Here is a 7,166-nt window from a genome sequence, read left to right on the forward strand (position 1 = left end):
TACAAAAGTTTGAGAATGCAGGCGCTATAGAAGCTATCAAACTTGAGGTGCATTTGAGGACTCTGCTGGATCGTGAGATTTTGAATTATGACGTTATAGCTACCATAGAATCTGACTGCCATGGGCTTGCGAGACTGGATTAAAACCAGGGCTACATTTGAGACGGGTGGACAGTGTTGGAAGGCATGCATTTGGGCTTGGGCTTGAAGGTTCTGGCTATTGAGGTATTGTAGAGTTTTCCATGAGGTTGGCTTGCAGGTTGGCTTGCAGCCTGCTTGAGTCGAGATTGGAGAAGGACGAGCTGGAACTGCGCTATTGAAGGAGCCTAAGCCTTGTAGTAGGCCATTTAAGCCCCGCTTACGGCGTTGAAGGTGTGAGACACTTTGTGGAGTTTGAAGAAGTCAATGTGTTATAGTTGCCACATTGCCTGTCGATAGGCTAAAGAGACTAGAGAAGCAGAATACAACCGTGAGAGAACAAATCTCTCTCTCTATGAACCTTAGAGTAATCACTCATCCTCACCAATGATGAATTCCTCTCTATCTCAAGACCTCAATAAGTATACTCTAGGAAGCGCATTCTCAAGATTTTCATCTCTAAGAGAACATGAGCAATCCTGATGAAAAGACAATGAACTAAAAGACTAAGCTATGAGAGCAAGACCTAGGCTCTGATACCATGACAAAGTGTGGATCATACTAGCCTAGTGTAACTAGATGAGCATAAGGACTACGGAGGCTCAAAGTACACTGAATAAGACATGAGAAGGAGATAGGACATCTATATCTCTTGCAATGTGTATTCAACAATACATGATAGGCCACTTACATAGACAGTGCCTTTAGAATAGTCAACACTTGTGGATCCTCTAATCCACATCTCTCCTTGTGGATATCCTCAATCCACATCTCCACATCACATAGCCCACATCCTAGGGTGGCTACTTTAATACATTACTTATCACATACCTTTGCCTCTAATTCATGTGCACATGGCACCATATCTCAACAAGTTACGGTTCTCTTGTCTTGGGTTATATCTTGGGTTAGCTTGTGCTCCCACTCGATTGACAAAACTGCTACGTGGGTAGCTTGCCATAATGGTTGCATATGAGGAGGCAACCTCCCCCTATAATTGGGGTTATACCAACATTTTTCAATATAACCCCTATAATTGGGGTTATACCAATTTTTATGTATCCTGATTGGGTATATGCATGATAAGGAGGTATAAAAAGTGAGTATTATTAGGCACTTTTAGGACGTGCCAAACATAGTAGACCAAAACAACTATGTTTTTAGTCTTTTTGTACCTAGAAAGCCTTAGATATATTATTCCTTCTTACAAATTGACATTTTAATGTTATCAATAGTGGTCATGTTTTAAGTACTATTATAGTGCAAAAATGCATAAATAGTGCACCACCTTACCATGCTTTCACCCGATTATCTTTTGAGCAATACTCACATGGTACCTTCTCTTTCTTTGCCTCTACTCCCATACTCTTCAGTTGTTCTTTGATTATCTTCTCAAGCTTAGAGTCTACCCTAGGACTCATTTCTTCTTTTTTCTTGGCTTTAACCTTGGACTTTAATTTAAACTTCTTGTCTTTTCCTTTTTTGTTCCTTTTCTTTACTTCATCTTCATCATCCGAATCTTTGTTGGAACTTTCATCTTCTGAGCTCTCACTCTCCTTAGCCTCAGAGTCAGAATCCCCTTCCTCATCAGATTCTAAGTTAGAGTCATTATGCTTCTTCTTTTTTACCTTCTTCTCTTTGTTCTTTGGAGCACCAAATCTTCTTTTTGCCCTTTGAGCAGCTTCAACTAGGTTATTAAAGTCATTTTCTCTAGCAACTTGGTCATGGCCTACTACTGCGGTCTACAACTCCTTGTTGAGCCCTTTGCAAAAATAGTCTCCCAGCTGTTTTACAGAAGGTCTTTGCGATATTGCAAGCCTTTGATTCGGGTTTCTAAAATTTTTTGCATAATCTTCAACCAATAAATTTTTATGCCTCATATTGCAAAGCCTACTGCCTTTGGTGTCTTTTCATTTCGAAATCTTCCCAAGAAAGATCCCTTCATATGAAACAAAGTGTGTTATCCCATTCTGCATGAACCAATTAATTGCTCTACCTTCCAATGTGGCTGCAAACTACTCCTTCTTTACTGCATCTGTTAGTCCCTGGAATCTGCTCACAATCCATCGAGTCTTGACTACATGATTGTTAGGGTCTTGTCCTTTCTTCCCTTTGAACTTTGCATCTTTAACCAGTGGGTTGGGGTTTGCCATGATGACAGGTACTGGAATAGGTTGGGGGCACGGCAGAGTTGCGCGACGGGGTCCTTGGCGACGCGTGCACGCGGGTATCAGGGTGTGCGCGACAGGAGGGCGTCGGCCGAGCGTATTGGGTGAGGTCGGCGGTCAGGGATACCAAGGTGTGGCAAGACCGCTAACCTCGGGGGCAAAAAGGGTGCAGCACCAGGACTTCCCGGGAGGTCACCCATCCCAGTACTGTTCTGGCCCAAGCGCGCTTAACTGCAGAGTTCTGATGGGATCCGGTGTATTAGCGCTGGTGTGACCGCACCACGACAAATAACCGTGAGAAATCAGTATTGTCTTATTTTGTAAAGGGGGGGGGCGCAATGGGGGATACGCGACATGCGCACAAGAGGGGGCGCATGCGCACAAGTGGGATGGGCGGGTGGGGGGGCGCATGGGTGCAAGGGGGGATGAGCGAGGGGCGGGGGGGGGGCATGCGTGCACAGGGGGATTTGGGGGGGGGGGGGGGGCGCAAGTGGGGATGAGGGAGGGGCGGGGGGGGGGGGGGGCATGGGGTGCGGGGGGGCATGCGCACCTTATTGCATACGATTTTATGCTTCATCAATAATTCAACATTCGCACTCGAAAACTAGTTCATTGTTTATTTAAAGTAGAAAATACACGATTTATAACAAAGAACATATATATTAATAGCATATCTTAAATTTTTTGTTGTTGTCATGTTATCTTCAAATAGCATGCAAGAATACACTTTAACATTTCACTTTACTGCTTCCAAGTACTACTCAAAACACAGTACGCACATTCGTGGAGAAATTATAGAAGGCATCTTACAACATCTATAATCAACTTCGAAGCACCAGCATTCTATGAACAAACTTCCCCTGCAGCTCTCACTATGGAAAGTCAGTACTCACAAACAAGCAACTACATTTCCTTAAAAAGAAATTCACATTGACAACGCTTTCTATGACCTTTATCCGCAAAACAAATGCGTATTTACATGCATATCTTACGTATTGCATTTTCATATGATGCCTATAGCACTAAAAAAATAGTTTACTCCGAAGGATACAAATTGCTACAAACACCTACATTTCCACAAGAGGAATGAGGGCTGTAATTCTTTGATTCACGCCTCTTTAAACAACTTTATTCACACATCAACACTGAAGAATACTTTCAAGGATTGCTAGACGATCATTATTTTACTAGTGTGCTAAAGACCTATTCTTACAATATGTTCTATTCAACACTTTCGGTTTTAAACTAAAAACATATCATGCTATGGCAAAATAAAGTATAATACTTGTAACAGGTAGAGACTTATTCAAGAATTCTACCTATTAGATTACAAGAACTCAAATGTGATAAACAGTCTTTCCTCATTCGGAACTTCGGAATTGGAACATAATTTCAGAAACTCAGAAATACAAGTAGAGGAATCATTGTCATTCTACATACGTGCAATCCCTGATTGAGTACCTCAAGATAGAAGACTAAGGGAAGTTATGGGCAGTTGGAACCTCAAGGGTCCATTCACACCCCTTCACATCCCCCCATGTGACTATTCACTAACCTTATTCTAGGTGCCTAGTTATCCCCTCACACTGGCAAACCCGGTGGTTGGAATTTGAAAAATTTCCAAGACTCAAACCCATCGATTTATTTTTAGGTTCAATCTAATAGAAGTTAGTAGACCTTCTGAATTTTTGACTCAATTATCAAGACTGTTTGAACAACATATGCTGAATTAAAGAACATAAAAATTACTTCTTTTCTGTCATTTAGACTTAATGAAATTCCTCTCTTTGAAATCAGATTGGTAATCAGACTTTCGGACTGTCTGAAACATGCCAAAACTGCTTTCTGTTGTCAGACATACTTCCAAACTATTTGCTGAATTTTTGTTTGCTATTTTTCATGATTTGAAGCTTTCATTTGCTGTATATTTTGACCTTGAACACTTGCCAAGTGTCTGCATATTTGTGGTATGAAATAGAGGTGATTTTGGAACTCCTCCGGTCTCTTCTGGCTCCTTTTTGGGCTCTTTTGGATCCGGTTTGGGCTCTTCCACTTACCCTCATCTTTCACCTTTTGCATTTCTTCATCATCAACATCAACATCAGCATTCTCATTTTTTGATTTTGTTTTTGTTGCATTTGCATTTGATTTTTCACATTGTGCTCTTACACTTGCATCTTGCCAAAGGCGGAAAACAGTACCATCATTCAAATCTGAATGTAAACCAAATTTTGATTGCATAATATCATCTTTTGCATCATAGAATTCACCCTCAAACTCAGTAAAAGCATCATAAAACATTTCATATATTTCATCCTTCAAAGCTAAAATTTATGTTTAGGAACCCACTTGAATGAGTGATCCCTCTGGAACATTGTCCTTACCATTTTCTTCACCCAATGATTGAACTGAACTTATTTGCATTTTGAAATCTTGAAAGAGTTGGTCTTCAGATTTATCTTCATCTGACTTCTTTTCTTTGTTTACCTCACCCTCAATTGGATCATCACTTTGCCATGCATTGTCACTTGTGGACTATAGAAGATCAACTGTTCTTACTGAAAAAACACACTTGGATGAATGGGTTAGACTTATCCAAATAAAAAATTGTTTTAGGTGGGTATAGATCATATACATGACTAACTCTCAGCCATCTAACATCAATCAAATCAGTCCATTTGACCTGACTTTGAAGCTCCTCAAAACTGCCAACCGGTAGACTGTAGTGTTGTTCCCAACTAGCCTACATTTTGGCATAGTCTGAAACACACCCAAATCATATTCAAAATGAGATCTAAGTTGATTAGATTGCTGTCCATACATTTGTCTTGGAATACATAATACCACTTGAGAAGAATTCATCTTTAGGTCACTCAAAATGAAAGCTAAATTTGCCTCCTGACATAGACATGGACTGCATGATTCCTGTCTATCCATTAAAGCATGAACCTGATTAGATACATCATCTTCATCTTCAAGAGAAAGTAGGAACTGATCCACCACTTCATCCTCTTCATTCATATGCTTATCATTGAAGCATAACACCTCATCCATGACATCATGTTGTTGTATGTTAGGATTCTTTTGCTTTAGCTCATCCTTATTAGCTACTTGACAATTTGCAAATAAAGTCATCAGCATCATGCATTGTGCCATACCTCTTATGGATTCAAGTACATCAACATCTTGCAAACCATCGGGTCTTCTTAGTGTGAGGTTTAGGGATAGAGAGGGCTCCTCTTGGCTTCTTTAGCTCTCGGGCTGCTCTTCTTCTTCTCCTTCTTGCATCACTACCTTCAGGTTGTCTTTGTGCTTTAACAAATCCTTCTAACAAAGCATACTCATCCTCAAAGGATAATAGAAATTTCTGAATAATTGCACCTTCTTGACACATATGCTCATCAATAGGAGCATCAGCCTCATACACATCATGAGATGAGCCATTATTCTCAACATTGGCATCAAACCTTTGGTACTCTTTTATCTTTGGTTGTTTATCCATTTGCTCCTTGAACACAGAAAAAACATTTAGACTTGAGCTTTCTGCATACTCCTCAAGAGCTCCATCATCATCATCACACATGAAAGATGAGATCTTCAAATAATCAATTGCATAACTATCAAAAATAATATCAACTTTATTGCTTTGACTTGCTTCAAAATTAGAAACATAATCCAAACCTTCTTTGTTGTAAGGGCTTCTATAGTCAGGCTCCTCAAAGAATGTATTTGAATTGATCTTCTCTTGCTTCCACATCACATCAATAGCAAAAGTTGGTGCAAATGCATAGCATGCACAATCATCATATGAATCTTCAATATTCTCATCATTCTTTGTTAGAAAGAAACCATGTTTATCATCATTGTCATTACTTGATAGATCATTGTCATGTTGCTCCATTTGTCTATGAAAATACCTAGAACTGATTGGCATTGCATAATGCTCACAAATACTTGACTTCTTTCACTGTCCATACTTGCTTTCGAAATGTCTGAAACTGCTTTCGGACTGTTTGGATTGACTTTTTGATCTGATCTGATTTGAAACATCTGTAATTTGATTAGAAACTGAAATATCAGAATAAACATAGCAAATACCTTGCTCATCTTTGGAATCATCTTCAGAATCTAAATTGGAATCAAAATCATCATCTTCCTGATGAGAATATTTGGACTGCAAAATCCGAACTCTTTCTTAAAGTTCCAAGATATCAGCAATATATTGAAAAGATCTGCAATCATCTTTATGAAATTTGGCATACCAATCCTTTGCATTATCAAGCAAAACTGAATATTCTGAAAGCTTATCCAAGAGCTTTGTGACTTTTCAGATTGCTTTTTCTTCACATAAAATATTTTATAGAACTTTTGCTCCAAAAGATCAGTGCAATACTTCCTTTGATGCCCATATTGCTTGCAATGCTTGCACAAATACATATAGCAATCTTCCGGACTATGATCAATACTTCCACATAAATGACATTACTCTTCTTCTAAGACTTTGCCATGATCAGAAATCAGAAACTTCTTTGCCTAAATGAATCAGAAAAGAAATAGATAAATGTACCTCCCATATATGCTTGAAACTATTCGGGCTTTAGAATTTTGCAAACTAATTGTACTTGATTGTTGGTTAGCCCAAAAATTAAGAATTGAAGACTTTTTTATTGAGTTTTGCACCTTGTTGAAGCTTCCAAAGTGTAGATAGACTTTTTGATTCGAAATTGGATAATTGTGCCTATCAGGTTCAAATTTGCATGTAGAACAGAATTGTAATCTCATTCAGAGATTCAGAACTCAATAAAAATTGCATCATCTTCATACACCAACCAAAAGCTTTGATCAAGGCTCCCATTTTATG

The 7,166-nt window shown here is 39.0% G+C and overlaps 1 non-coding gene across 1 annotated transcript; it reads right to left on the bottom strand.

Moving 5' to 3' along the window:
• Positions 1-2,468: 2,468 nt before the first annotated feature.
• On the bottom strand, positions 2,469-2,587 carry LOC147885236 (5S ribosomal RNA). The gene has a single exon (XR_015543599.1). It is a non-coding gene; the product is annotated as a 5S ribosomal RNA (ribosomal RNA).
• Positions 2,588-7,166: the final 4,579 nt, after the last annotated feature.

This window comes from Dipteris shenzhenensis, chromosome 26 (assembly GCF_047967505.1).
Source record: "Dipteris shenzhenensis isolate YYH24624 ecotype China chromosome 26, Dip_SZ_1.0, whole genome shotgun sequence".
Lineage (NCBI taxonomy): Eukaryota > Viridiplantae > Streptophyta > Polypodiopsida > Gleicheniales > Dipteridaceae > Dipteris > Dipteris shenzhenensis.